Source organism: Zosterops lateralis (assembly GCF_965231275.1).
Source record: "Zosterops lateralis genome assembly, chromosome: 8".
In the NCBI taxonomy this organism is placed as follows: domain Eukaryota; kingdom Metazoa; phylum Chordata; class Aves; order Passeriformes; family Zosteropidae; genus Zosterops; species Zosterops lateralis.
In genome coordinates this window covers 34,439,723-34,454,539 of record NC_139768.1, presented here as the reverse complement: position 1 = coordinate 34,454,539, position 14,817 = coordinate 34,439,723, and the positions used below count along the sequence as shown (strand labels likewise).

Genomic DNA, 14,817 nt, shown 5'->3' with positions numbered 1-14,817 from the left:
AACATTTCATTTGTTATCTTCTAAACTTCCTTTTCCCCTTATTTGTGAGCCCAACGCAGTAGTAACTCTGAATAACTACACCGTGAAATGGGTTTTAAATATTGTCATTCATTGTGCAGTGTGTCCTCTGACCAGCATGTGGGGATATGCCCAAGTACTTGAAGAGAACCTTATATGCCCACTACAATTTTATACAAGAAGTCACTTGGTATAACTGGCTTAACACAGTAAATAAAGAATATATAAAGCATGAAACAACATACGGTGTTGCACAAATCTCAGTTTCCTTCTGTAATAGACATAGCTATTTTATTTTAAAGAATTATTTTAATCCTAAAATCAGATTACTGTAAACTGAATAATTCAAAGTACAAGCCATATTTTTATTCCACTTATCATTTATCTTAGCAAATTTGCTTTCCTGTGCCAGAGAAGCCATATCCTACCTACCATGCCTTGTTACCTTAGGGGATCCCCTTCTTGGGGCTGAAGACACCCAGGCAGTGGGGGAAGAGAATCTGTGCTGTGGTGCCCCAGCAGTGCCTGGGCTCCCTACCACTGGTACAGCCCATCCTGCACCCACCACCAGAAACCTGCACAGTGGAATCCTGCAGTTGTGGTGCTCAAGGCAACTATGGGTTGCTTGCACCTCAAAATTCCCAATGTCCATTCTAGTACCTGCAAAAAGACCTCAGAGATGCAAAATCCAGTGAAAACAAGAAATGTAAATCTGCTTAACTTCAGGGAAGGACTTTATTTCCTTGTGCGTGCCTTGGCACCGAGGGTTTCCTATTACCATTGCACAGCCTTCTTATTGATGGTCACAACAAGCAGGAAACTATTTTCAGTTCCCCTGCCATTATTAAAATAGCAATGCTTGGCTACTGCGTGGTGATAGCTGTCAGCACAATTGTGGTTTTTAAATTGTACCCCAGTTAATCCCCCACTGAGATAATAAAAAATGGGGAATAATAATATGTAGGGTTAACTAATAGGTACTTTATGAGTAATTACTAGAAAACACCTTTCAGTTAATATACATGTTTTTAAAGTGTTACGGCATAAAACTTTCTGTATACTTAATAACAGAGATGGACTCTGCTCTCTGCCTCCATTTTCTCCTGGCAATAGCCAGGACATACTTCATAAACTTTAATTCTGCATTTCAAACCCCCTTGCTTTATACTTTGATGTGTCACAGACTACAGAAAATAGAAATGGGTGTCCAGAACAGCTGATAACATGAAATCAGAGATGTCAGCATTTTGCTGTGAGAAATTACTAACCTTTGTGTGAAGCTCTTGTGTAGAATATTCTTGATTAAGATAAAGAAAAGGCTTTAGAATGCAAATAGCCTTACAAACAAAGGATGGTCAGACCCTTCTATGCCATTTCAGTTTTACATTTCATCCTTAGATTCTTTACATTATCCATGTAGAGAAGTCACACATACAGAGTATGTGTTTTATATGCTCTGCCACTTTATAGCTGAGCATATTGTAGCTCACTCTCTGCCCACCCTGCTCACAAAGAGTTTTGGTTAGCTCAAATGCAAATGTGCTTACCAGTAAGACCAATTATTTATTTACTGATGGCAATGTGCTGAAACAACCTGAACAGTTTTTGACCTGTTTGTGAACATAAATCACTATAGAAATACTAAATTGACAACATTGCAAGTTCTGTGGTTAACTCGAGGCATCTGATAAAGGGAGCTGGTTAAGGGAAAATGGAGGAGACACCTTCAAATTAAGATAAGCAAAACCAAAGACCTACACCCCCCCACCCCCCACACACACACTCCCCCCATCCTCTCAGGCCACAAACTATAGTTGAAATAGCCAAAGGAAAGGTATTCATAGGATGACTAACACAAAATTAAAAAGAACTGAAGGGTGAGGATGACCCCTGGACACGAAGTCCATAATGAAGGAGACTGAGCTGACCTTTGTATTAGGGATGAAGCTCCTGCATTCACAAACCCTTGTGTGGATCCAGTGTCCCCAAGCCCACACAAGCTGGCACTGAGTGACTCCCCTGTGCCCTGGCAGTATGGCACAAGCCACACAAGTGCTGAGGCACCTGGAGGTTGGGGCTGAAGATGCTGAACATTTTTGAGCATCCTACACAGAGGGTTGCAGCCCCTTCCCACCTGCGGCATATTTTCTTCCTATTGAAGTGATGTTTTGCACTATTACATGTATTTTTCTGTTATAAATAGATCAGCAGGCCGGGTGCTAACTGAGCACCAGGAAATTCCCATGTAATCTTTTGGGGTTTTTTTTTGGTTTACGAGCTGGATGCTGAGACACCAATTCCCATGTCATTAAATTGGGCTTTTGGTCAGGCCAAAACTGACCTTTGATTTTTAAGATGCAATCCTACAGGAATACAGTATCAATAATTGAGCAGGCTGTGCCCTGCAGAGACCAGTTTGGTAACACGTTGAACTTCAGCTTATAAAATAGCTGCAAGTGGTGCCACATGCTGCTGATTCTGACATGACACTGTGTCTTTGCACGGCAGCATGATGAAGCACCCTAAAATTAGCCTTCTTACTATTTCATAAAGAGCAGGCAGAAAGGTAGCAGCCTGCACTGAGGAGAACAAAGAGGCACAGGAGAGGACCAGAACTGAGGCTCACACACAGCCTGGTCACAGCACTTCATGGTGAGCATTCTTGGCGTGTTTGCAAATTTCCAGGTTGGACTGTTTAGTGTAATTTCTTATCCCAAGCACAGGCTGACCCAATCATGAAGAAAGAAAGAAGGTGCTCATGTAAACAGAGGTGGGGAGGAGGGACTTGTTCTCTTAGGAGGGTTGGGATTTAGCAGAAGGGAAAACTAACAGTGAAAATTACATGCATGGTCTGTTTTCTTAGGGGTGTGGTGGGAGCTGGCATTTAATTCACAGAACTGAGTTTGTTACTGGCATATAAGTGGGAATGGAAGAAAAAAATGGGCTGATATGAAAATCAGAAAACATGATAAAGTCCCTTTCTATTGAGCCAGACTGATACTCAGTTATATATCTACTCTACTTACTGCATGATAAAGTCCTTCAAATCCTTCGCTTTACAAGAAGTAAGATTTGAGGGAAAAAAATAATCCAACTTCCAGGAGTAGGAAGAGAGGGGCATGGATGTGTTTGTGTACAGGAACAGAAAGAGTAGAGGAAAAGGTCCTAGACCAGAGTAACACTTGCAGATGAGGAGAAAAAAGGAAACATTTGAATATCAGAGGGCACCAGAGGCATGCCATGAAAGGGATGTGAGCACTGACTGCTAGGAGGGAAGGAGGCACAGCACCCATCTCTAGGAATCAGAGAACCCCCCCCCCCAGCAGCTGGGTGTGACAGCCTGTGGCCCCGTGCCTAAACAATTGTCAGTACTCGCTGTTTTCTCTGTTCCTGCCTGTAGTAACACTCTGTAAAGAATAACTGGGAAGAAAATAACACTGGGGCATAAACTGGGACTGGTACATTCAAACTACATACAGCTGTTTCTGCTATTAGTTATCACTCAGAAATATGGGGCTATTTAGCAACAGAGATATTTTTGGTCAGTGAAGATGATTGGACAGTACTCTGCAGCTTTTGTAATTTAATTTGGGACAATATTCATGATCTCACATGTGTTACCAAAACCCAGAGAGGCATGATTTTGTAAGATCTCTTTTGTGCTGTTAGCAACCAACAGGTATTTGGTGAAGCATTGACTGAAATGTGTCAAAGTGGGAGTGAATCTATGACATTTGTATCAACTACAGTAAGGACATCTTTCTTCATAAAGGGGATTAAATATTTATAGTGGTCAAAGAGTCTTGGACAGCTGAAAAATTAAATCTTGCAGATGTTGTTAAGGAGTTGCACTGAAATTGTATGTGAGCAGTCAGATATTGGAGTCTTTGAAGGACTGTCACTCTTAATTTCCTAAAAGGTAAGTCTCAACCTTGGCATTAGAATAAAAAATTAATTTAAAAAATTTTGGAGACAGAAGGTGAGCTATATGAGCTGAGTAATCAAATCCTCAAAACTGTGTGAAAAATGGAATCACTGTTGCTCCCTACACACAATTCCTATGTAGAGAAACCCAGTGACTCTTCATGTTCCCAGAGGTCGCCTAAGTCAATATTACTTTATTTAGGAAAGAAAAAATGCCACAAATTTGTAATCTTTTGTTTCTGTTTACTGACACTGGAGTGGTGCAGAGTGCTGCCAATTTTGTTGTTGATTTTTTAGTGTGAGTGATTTGGATGCTCCTATTTCACTGCAAAAGACTTTGGGTCCATGTTTTTGGGATAATGTTTCTTTATTTATTTGGTCTACCAGCACAGAACAAACTGCTTCCATTTAAAACTTCAAGCTTGAAAGGGGAAGCCACAGCAACTGTATATCTTTTGGAGCAGAAACAGTAGAGCAGCCACTTGTGCCAAACCTCCATTGCATTTAGCTGTGCTTTTTTCTTGGATAGGAAAGGAGGTAGCAGTGATTCATCACCTGTGTCTGCCTGATGAAGGCTTTCCTGTCATTCATGTCAGCAAGTCTCCAGGACACCACTAAATACCATCACTGGTCCCAGTCAGAAATTATCATTTCAGGGCTACTGGATACTCCCCACTTTACACATACATACTTACTTTCACTGAACAATATTGCAGAAGTATTTTCAGCTCCTCGTCAAAGTTCTAGAGCAGCAAAATTATTCCTAGACGTACACAGACTTGAATTTGAGAGTAATCCCAGAGCTCAGGATCCTGGAGATTTAAGTGAAATTGTTCCTGAGGCTGTCTCGGGAAAAGATAGAGCATTTCAAGAGTATCAAACTGAAACAGCAGCTCCCGTTCACCCCATGCCCCAGAGGAGACATCCAAAACCAGACGGATTCCAGGAGAGTCAGCTTGAAACACCCATTTCCTCAGAAAACAGTTAACACATAATATTTTAGCCAGTAGACTTGTCAAAAATATTGTGCCCAAAATGTGATATAACTTCTGCAAATACAAACAATTCAATGCAAACACTATTAGGTGCTTCTAGCTTGTAGCAAACTCAGCCAGGCTAACTGGCTTTTTAACAGACAGCATCAATATTACAAATAAAATTCCTTTGATTATAACTTCTTTTTTTTTTTTAATAAAATGAAGGAAAGGAATGCTTATTTATCTCAATAAGAAGTGGTTGTTTTGTAGCAAACAGCATTAGGATTAAAAATTTAATTTCTCACTTTTCTGAGAGGCAAATGATGTGGTCTTTATCATTTTCCCTCTTGTTCAAGTTTGAGCTTCTAAATACCTCATCACCATTATAAACTTCTTTGTGTTGTCTTCTGTGTTTATAATAACCATAAGCATTAAAATAGTTTGTTCATAACTATAATAGTACTGCAGAACTATGATAGGCAAGAACACAGAAATCTTCCATTTATAGCCATTAAAAATAGTTGTAATTTCCAGTGCATTGTATCAGCAATGACCCCTCAAGAATTCAGTATTTGGGATTAAAGTGTCTGGACATTTTAAAGTCAAACTTCTGAACATTGTTCTCTTTTGGCAAAGTTTTAGTTTAGAGTAGTTAATAACAAAATACAATTTTAAAATCTCCATTTTTGAAACTTCCCACACCAGTAGTTTTACAGCTAATTTTGACTGGATACAGAACTATTTGACCAAGTGACAACAAACCAGATACTGTTATTATAATGATTTCTGATGTTCTCTAAAAAACCCACAGCAAGTTAAAAGAAATACCATTTGACAAGTGGAATTAAATGGATTTTAAAATATAATTTAAGTATACATATTTTGAAGTGAAATTTAGAAGCTCAAGGATTATCAAATAAATTTATGTTTATAGCTATATTTCAAGGAACTTGTAACTTTTAATTTATTTTTTTTTTGAGAAATTAAACATCCAAATAGCATGCTTGACTCTGCTATAATTCCTTTGGATACATATTGATCAACATAAAGAGAATAAAACCAGAAATGAGTAATATATTCCTCATCAAATGTTTTCTTTGGTTTCCTCAAATCCTGCCTTAAGATCTAGACCAGAGAGATCTTCACATCTCTGCAAAAGATCCAAAAGTTTTCTCTCATGCTGCAGAAATAGACAGCAAGTATCTCAGGATTAGGAAGCATGCAGTATGTAAAGAGTTTCTTTCCTGACTTTTCCAAACCCAAAAAACAATCCTGTTTGGAGCACTGTTATCCATCCTTAATATTTCCAATAACACAATTGAAAGGAGCCTGTGGGAGTACACAGAAAGTCACTATATCTGCAAGAGACTGTCCTTAGAGTGCTCATTCTTGGGTCAGATTATCCATTTGTTCCTGGATTTTCAGCTTTATTATCTTGATTACAGCTGGGAAAACTCTGGAAGTTCTTCCCACTGAGAACCCTTTCTCTTCACCCTCCCCAGGCACTCAAAGCCATAATCTTCCCTGTTTCCCTTTCCTCAAGTCAAACCCTGAGACAGGTCAATTATTTCTCTGTGGTAGTCAGTGGCCAATTTAAACTCGCTGAGCCTGGGTTTATATCACAGAACCCCACAAGTGAGCATGCCAAGTATGGAAGCCCACGTTTATACTCCTTGCATTTCACATGAACTCTATCCAGCAGTGCCTGATAGCAGCAGCTCTGGCTCCCCTCCACTCCAGCCCCCACTTACACTTCTCTATTCCCTCCAACACTTTAAATCCTATTCAGCAGCAAAATGCACAACAAATCCACTCCACACAGGAGGAATAGTTTTCATAGCCACAGGTTATACACACTGTGATTGAGACTTTCTGAAGTATATGCCTTCAAAATGTGTATTGTCATTTCCAAAAGATGGTGAGTAAAGATTTTGGTGACTGCCTCTAGTCATTTTAACATCAAACTCTTGGCCAATACAAAGGTAAACGCCTCAAATGGGAATATACAAGTGGATCTACACAGGCAAGTCCTTAGATTTTCAGCAAAAATGTAGTACATTTTCAGGCTTATATTTTTAAGTATTTAATGAAAATATAGTCGTGGTCTTTATATCCTATCTTTGACTTTCCAAACTAGTAAATATTTCTTCATAAAATAGATGTTTTCTTGATTTACCATGTTGTCCTGATTTAACATTAAGAGCATTACATCTAAAATTTAGTTTAAATGTTGAATTTCCACAGCCCCACATCACCAATTAAGCATGCCAGAAAGGTTTTGTTGTGCTTTAAAAGGTGTTTGCTAATCAGATTAAATGAAAAACACTTACCATGTTTGCATTTTCTTTCTAAGTATCACAGTTTGAAGTCTTCCAATATTCTTCCTTTTCTAAAACAAAACCAAACCAAACCAAAAACAAACAAACAAAAAAAAACCCCAACCAACCAACTAAACAAACAAACAAAAAAGAAAAAAAAAAAAGTGAGACATTTAAAAAAGGATTTCCAAAGGCACCCTAGCCAGAAAGAGAATTCCTTTCTATAACTGGTGGCATAGCACAAGGCATTAATATATATCACTGATGTACCAGCTGATCTAAACTTGGCTTGTAATATGCATGGTTTATCAGATCACAATGTATTTTAAATCCTGTGATAGATCTTTTGACTCCTTCTGTTGAGTAAATAATGTTTTGACTGGTATGAAATGAGATGATTCTGGAGACTGACAACTGAGTAAGGAGAACCACTGGCCTGGGAAAGTATTCATCGATATTTTTGCTTGTATGATTTATTTGAAATAAATTAGAGTTCTTATTTACGGTCCTAAAAGACAAGTCATATCCTCCTTTCTTTTTCTTATCCTCACTCCTTCTCTGTCTCATATACTTGTGAAAGAGTCACCTTTGGCATAGCTAACCATCTGCTTGGCTAGTCAGAATGGCCAGTACCTCACACTATTGTTGCTCCGAGGGAATTTTCTGGGTCGTGATCGTATTAGTGAGCTTACATCACCTGAATGCCATTTGTTCTTCAGCTAAACAGAATGATTCTGATACTGATGGTGTTGCATAAGCTGGTACTAACAATTTCCTTTTATTCTCATTTAATTCTCATCTCTGTCACTTCTAGAAGTTTGCTTGTGTTATGACATCATGACATGAAAGACTTTTTTTTTTTTTTTTTTTTAAATTAAATCTATTAAATCCATCAGTAGAGCTGTATCCCTAAAAACCTCTGGTGTTCTGAAGCTTCATCAGTACCTACAGATAAAATTTTGCAGTGCTTGGTCAGATACATTTTTACAATTGATGTTATAATGCAAGTCAGTTTAGTGTTACAATGCAGTATTTAAAGTGGGAAGGTGACTCAGTGGCCTGAGGGAAGGCGTTCCAGACGGATGAGGCAGCGCAAGGGAGAGAGTGCCAGAATCACCGGGAGGGGCCGGTAAACTGATCCCAAGTGTGCTCAGTAAGGTGACACAAGTGCTGGGAAAACAGGAACTCCAGCCATTAATGGAATCACAGCTTGGGGATCATATCCCAGCTATGTTTGCATCTCAAAATGACCCTATTTTAATTCAAAGGAGGACAATTTTCAAAGCTCCAAGGCCCCTGCCGAGGGCTTTTCCCCTTGTGGGTGCAGTCAGAGCCAGGCAGGTGCTGAGCACTGAGCAGACTCTGCGGATAGCCCGGCGACACGATTCCCCAACACCACGGGCCATTCCTGACTTCTACGCTTTTCTGCTGCCCCCATGTGTCGAGACGAGAGGTTCTCTGGAGGTGTGGATATAACCTGCCTTGCCCAACTCCGTTCCCTTCCCTCAGCTCACCCTGTTGCAGCGCTGCAATACACTATTCACAGGCTCTCCTTTCCATGGAGTTTGCCTCTGTCGTATTTTAGCAAACTGGTCTCAGACCATGCTCTCCTGCTATCTAAGCCACACATTTCTATGCAATCTACCTAACCAAGCTCTTAACTCTCGCCAGTTCTTCTAGTCACCTCTCTGAACAGTCATGTTGCTGTTCTCCAGAGTGTTTAGCTCTATGCTGAGGTCTGCCTGGCTGAGGTGATCCCATCACTGCAGGTTCACAGACGAGCTGACTGCCATGCCGCTACTGATAGACACAAACTCTCATCTGAACGTGCCTGGAAAGCAAGAGGTCTCAGGAAATTATTTTTTTAATGTAGACTACCCATGAATGCTCTCTCCTTATTTTCATGTACCAACAATTTAAGACATTCTAATTAGGGTGCATCTTGTGAAGTACAATTTTGACAACTGAGTTATTGGATGTTTTGTCGTATTAAACATCTGATAGAGCTGGTATTTTGTACAGTTTTGCTTGTCTAGAACAGGTTCAAAAGCCTCTGATGCTCAAAACACCAGCCATTCATTTTTGGGTTTGGGTTCTCTAAAATCCTAAGGGTCCTGATCTACGCTTTTACACGATGAGCTGCCTCGGCCTCCTGCCACCTGCCCGGCCCTCTGGGGTTAATTTGCTATTGGCCTCAGGGCCTCTAACACAGACCAAACAACACTGGAAAGACACTAGCCCTAAGTAGAAAAAGGATACTGAAGATATCCTGTATTTTAGAATATCCCATATTTTATATATAGGGTACATACTCTCTTAGTTCAGATAGAAGTTTGAGTTTAGTTTTCTCATTACCATGCAACTCAAATTAATCGGGTTTCCACAAATAATAGCCACACTTTATTTTTTTCTTTTATGTTAAAATGACTTGCAAATAGACTCTCAGTGAAATCTCCCTGTTCTTTTAGGGTTTGGGGATATCTTTGCAAGAGTTAAATTCTGCTCTCTGTTCTAGATGCATGAAGCCATTTAAGTGATAAGGAGTGAACTGTAAATCTCTGTTTGACAAATGTGTAATTGGAAATAGAGATTGTGGTTACAAAATATGCCTCCCTGGACTGACTCTTAATCCACTCTTAAAAATACAATTCACAACATGTTGTGTTAATCTCAACCTCAAGTCAAAAGCATTCATGTTCCTGTCTCTGGACAGCAGTAACTGGTTAACAAAGGCAGACACTGTAGATGTCACATCTACTTAGTATCAACTTAATATCAACAACAGAAATAGCTCCCAGAAGAAAAAAATTAAACTTTTCTACAAGTAACACAAGAAGAAGTTCAATTAATGAAAATATAAAGTATATAATATGGCTTTCACTGTAGCAATATTCCTGTATTTCCTTTTCCTTTAGATTTAGTTAAGCAGATACCACCACTCTTGGTACCAGCCACTCTGACAACGTGTTCAGTCAGCATTAATTATGTCTATGAATATCCTTATTATATGTTTTGGAGATATGTGTTCTAAAAAAGGGGAAAACAAACTGTACACTGAATCCCAGGAAAACAAGTCCATTGGTGTGTCAGCTCCAGTGAGATGTTGCACACCTGTACCAGCATCAGGCTGAGGCAGTGCCAGCCAGGGCTGAAACAAGACAGCAAAATCAGCCTTGTCTGCTGCACCAGGTTACTATCAAAAACAAGAGAAGGAAAGACATGAAAGACAAGAAATAAAGTGATAAAGTAAAAGAAGATTTTTAGAAGGGAAGGAGAGGGGTCATAGTAGGAAGGCGAATTTCATACATCACAAAGTGTCCCAGGTTAGGTGAAGACACTAGAACTGGCATTATCAGATCCCTTCTATGGTCTGTTTCCTCTAATCATGCCTTGCAATGGGGACAGTGAAATCCTATAGTGTCAAAAAATGGATCCCATAGTATCTGGTGATGCTGGGAGCAGTAGCCCTGACTGTAAATCTCACACTTTTCAATCAAGCTGGTTGTATGGCATCAGTGTCAAGCTTCCTCCTGCTTCACTTGCCCAAAGAAAGTCATGAATGGAAGAGCACATATCGAGTAATCAAAGCCAGCTTCTGGGTTATTAGTTCTAATCATTGTTTTCTGCTCCTGTGTTTCTGTCAGTTACCAGGCATAGTCTCCAAGACGTTGAATTGCAGAGATAGGAGTCCTCATTAGCTCTATCTCAATTTCTAAATTATTTATAAAACAAATCTAAGAGGCTGCATCAAACTTTTGCTTTTTGGGCAACTGCCAGTCTCTGTGTGCTGGTATTTGCTGTGTGCTGAACACATCATTGAGGTCTGAGTGTGCTGACCACGGGAGGAAGGCTGGTGTGAGCCAAACTCTGCACCTAGACATGGTGGGAACTGCCAGGAGATCTTACTCAGCCACATGAGCCTTTCCAGGGAGAGCTCATGCATGTTCGATTTGAACCATAAGAACTATGCACTTTAAAATCAGAATGCTAGCAGTTTGTAAAATGTTGGTTGGATATCTCAATATTAAAAAAAAAAAAAAAAGTCATTTCCCTTAGGAAAGGAAGAATGTAGGAGAAGCTAATGAAATATTAACTGTACAGGAACAGCAAAATGCCTGTGAACACTTTGCTAACTCTTTAGTATCACAGGCATTTTTGAAAGGCTGATATTTATAAGACAATATTGTGCAGTGGCTAATAACAGACAAGAAAAAAAAATCATAATTTAAAATAAGGGCATGGTTTTCTCCATGTTTTTTAGGCAAGGAAAGAACTGCCTAAAAAGAACCTGATGCTTTTACAATTGAGTAGAAACTTTTTACAAGAAAAGGGATTTTACAAATCAGCTTTTACAATTGCCACCCGTAACATCAATTACTTCATGTTCTGGAGATTATCTATCTTTGCAACATTTTTCAGCTGTACCTTGTCTACTGCAATAAAGCAAACTACTGACCTATTTTAACTTATTGAATTTTGAAAAGCAAATAGATGGAACATTGGGGTACAAGAGTTTGTGGTGGATTGGAAGATTGCTTTCATTACTGTAGTTATAACTTTCTGGAAAAGTCTGACTCCTCTCCTACTGATGAGAGTGACAGAACAAACTCTGATTTCATTGGAAACAGCATCAGGCCCCATAAATCACTAGTACATTTCATCTAAATAATGAATGAGACTGAAAAATTCTCTGGTAACACTTGGACAATCCTCAGATGAGGTGAGGATTGAAGCTGCCCTGTGCAATGATAAAGCCTGGTTTGGGCTGGGTGCAAAAGAAATAGGCACTCAAGGAATGTTTTAACATTATTATTTGTACTTTCTATAGAAGAGAGGTACCATTTTTATCATACTTCTTATATGTCTCCACTTCTAAAATTAGAATCCAAATTAGGATTACACAATACCTGGCAGACTCATGGTAAGAGATGTACTGCATAGTGATATGAATAGAAAATACCAAACTCCTCTTACACAAGGTTTGTAAATCACTTGAAATAGCTTTTCGAGGAACATCCAGAAATTTCCCATTAATACTTTTCTTACCAAAGGAATAATGACCTTAAGATAATTCATTAAAGTATATAAAAGAGAAATAGGGCTTGCAACTGCTGTTCAAATTACTCAGCCTTTAATTATAGTTATTAAAGCTGCAACAGTCACTGATGCATCAAGAAAAGACATCGCTGCTCTTGCCCAAAGGTGCACAGGTAAGGAGCAATTCCCTGCCCTTGGAACAACCTAGTCTAACAAAAGGCAAAGTGGATACTTCAGGAGTCAACATTCCTATTTGACCAGCAGAATGGTCACAATCTAAGCCTCTCTTCTGCAGGTACTCTTTCAGTCCATGAGAACAAACTTGGCTAAGGCACTGTTACATACTAAGTATTAGGAAGAAATCAGATCAGCCTTGGGAAGACCAAGATCAGGGCTTGGTGGGATGCAAACCAGGAGTGGGCAGGAAACATTTGCTCCACGGGGCTTTGGAGAGATCTGCAAAATCACTGGAACTTAACTGCAAAGGGCCTTAAGGAAGCTTTCAAAGAAATGGCATGTCTCATTTCTCACTTAATGGTTCATCACATGCCATTAATAGAATAGTATTAATTTCATCCTAATATCTGGAAAATCAAGAATTTTCGATTGATGATAAATCCATAGGTTGACAAATACATTTGGATAATCCTACTGAGGAATAACAGCCAACCAGCCATGTACAAAGTTCCATTTTAAACTCACTTCTTGGGAGTCTTGTTTGAGCTTGTGAAGGTAGTTTGGGCTTTGACAAGATCTGGAGAGAAATAGTGCTCATGTAATTTATTCTAGGACACTCTGCCTCATTCTTCTGCCAGCCAGCAAAGACAAAAGGACATAAAGCTGGAGGTCATCATACTTTGAAGTGCTTTTTTTAGTGCTCAGCAGGCAAAAGCTTGATTTCAATTTTTTCTGTAAATGCAGACAGAAGAGCCACAATATTTTCATGGGCTTTAAACTGTTACTTACAAACTAGTGAATCTGAAATTCTCTAGTGTTGCTCTACCAAAATGCCAGCTCTGCAAGACCTGGCACATTCACTGTGTATGCTCCAACTTTTTGTAGTTCCTGAAATTGTTGGGCTTGTACTATCTGCTATTACAATGGTCTGTCTTCCACAGTAAAGGCTCATAATTTTTTGTGGTTTCTCAATGCTGTACTTTCTGCATAACCCTGAGCTTATTTGTCACTCAGATTATTCAATGATTTTGCAATTCTAGCATCTTAAACTCTGTTTTAAATTGGATTTTTTTTTGCCTTTTTTTTTATCAGCTTGAATAATTTTGCTTATCATGCACAAAAGGCAGTTCCCAAACAGCACACAAACAAGAAGACTCCATGGTAATAATTGCATCTCAGCAGAACTCCCCACAGGTTTATAATTACTACCAGACACATCAGACTTCATTTTCAGGCTGCAGACTTTGTAGCCTGAACATCTACAGACACTGTCCAAACCACAGCAGTGGAGGATACAGTAGCACCAGGCAGTTCCTGCCAGCACTGTATGGCTCACATCTACTGTTACAGAAACTATCAAGAGTATCTTAGATCTCTATTCCAGGTATAAAGTTACATCAGACATCACCCATCACATAAAATGCCTCACCTGTGCCCAAAAGAAAGGCTGACTTCACTACACAACCTTTCCATAACTTCACCACAAACCCATGCTCAGAAGGTATTCTGACAATGGTATTTGTGCTGGTTTTTGCTGGAGTAGAGTTAAGGTTTTTTCCACAGTAGCTGTGCTTTGGATTTGTGCTGGAAGCAGTGCTGGTAACACAGGGATGTTTGGTCAGTGCTGAGCAGAGCTCACACAGAGCCAAGGCCTCCTCTGGCCCCTCACCCCACCCCACCAGCGAGGGGCTGGGAGGGGACACAGCCAGAACAGCTGACCCCAAAGGAACTATCCCAGACCATGTAGGGCCAGGCTCAGCACACAGAGCTGGGGCAGGAGAAGGACATTCCAAGGACATTCAGAGTCATGGAGTTTTGTCTTCCCATGTCACCATTACATGGGATGGGCCCCTGCTCTCCTGGAGATGGATGAACCCCCGCCCAACCACAGGAAGGGGTGAAATGAAATAGGAATAGGCAGATCCATCAGGCCAATGTATGGCTCGGAGGCTGATCTCAGTGGAAAAATTTGGGGGTTGTTTACTATGGGAAGATCTACTCAACAGCTGGTCTACTCTGGCACCTGACTGGGTGCACCAATCTCAGAGTGGAAAAGGAGCTCTAGCACAGCAGCTAGTGGGCTCATTGACAGAGCTTTAAATCAGCTTGGGAGAGGGAAAGGGACATAACCAGGCTCACCAGTGCCAAGGGATGGGATGCTATGCCAAAACTTGAGGAAATGACTACTTACAGATCCCTCAATCTGCTTCACAAGATGTTGGCTACAAAGCATCACACGTGAAATGTTTCTACACTAATGCACACAGTACCAGGAACAAACAAGAGCAGCTCCAGGCTTTGGCCCAGTCTCGGAGTTTGACATCATTGTATGAGTGAAACTTGGTGTGATGAGTCTTGTGCCTGGA

At 39.9% G+C, this 14,817-nt stretch overlaps 1 protein-coding gene across 1 annotated transcript in view; it reads left to right on the top strand.

The window, feature by feature from the left end:
• The first annotated feature begins 2,623 nt into the window (after nucleotides 1-2,623).
• MYPN (myopalladin) overlaps nucleotides 2,624-14,817 on the top strand; it is a 74,551-nt gene continuing 62,357 nt past the window's right edge. Inside the window, exon 1 of the mRNA XM_083866553.1 lies at nucleotides 2,624-2,670. The gene's annotated coding sequence lies outside the window, so the exon portion shown is untranslated. The remainder of the gene's footprint in view (nucleotides 2,671-14,817) is intronic.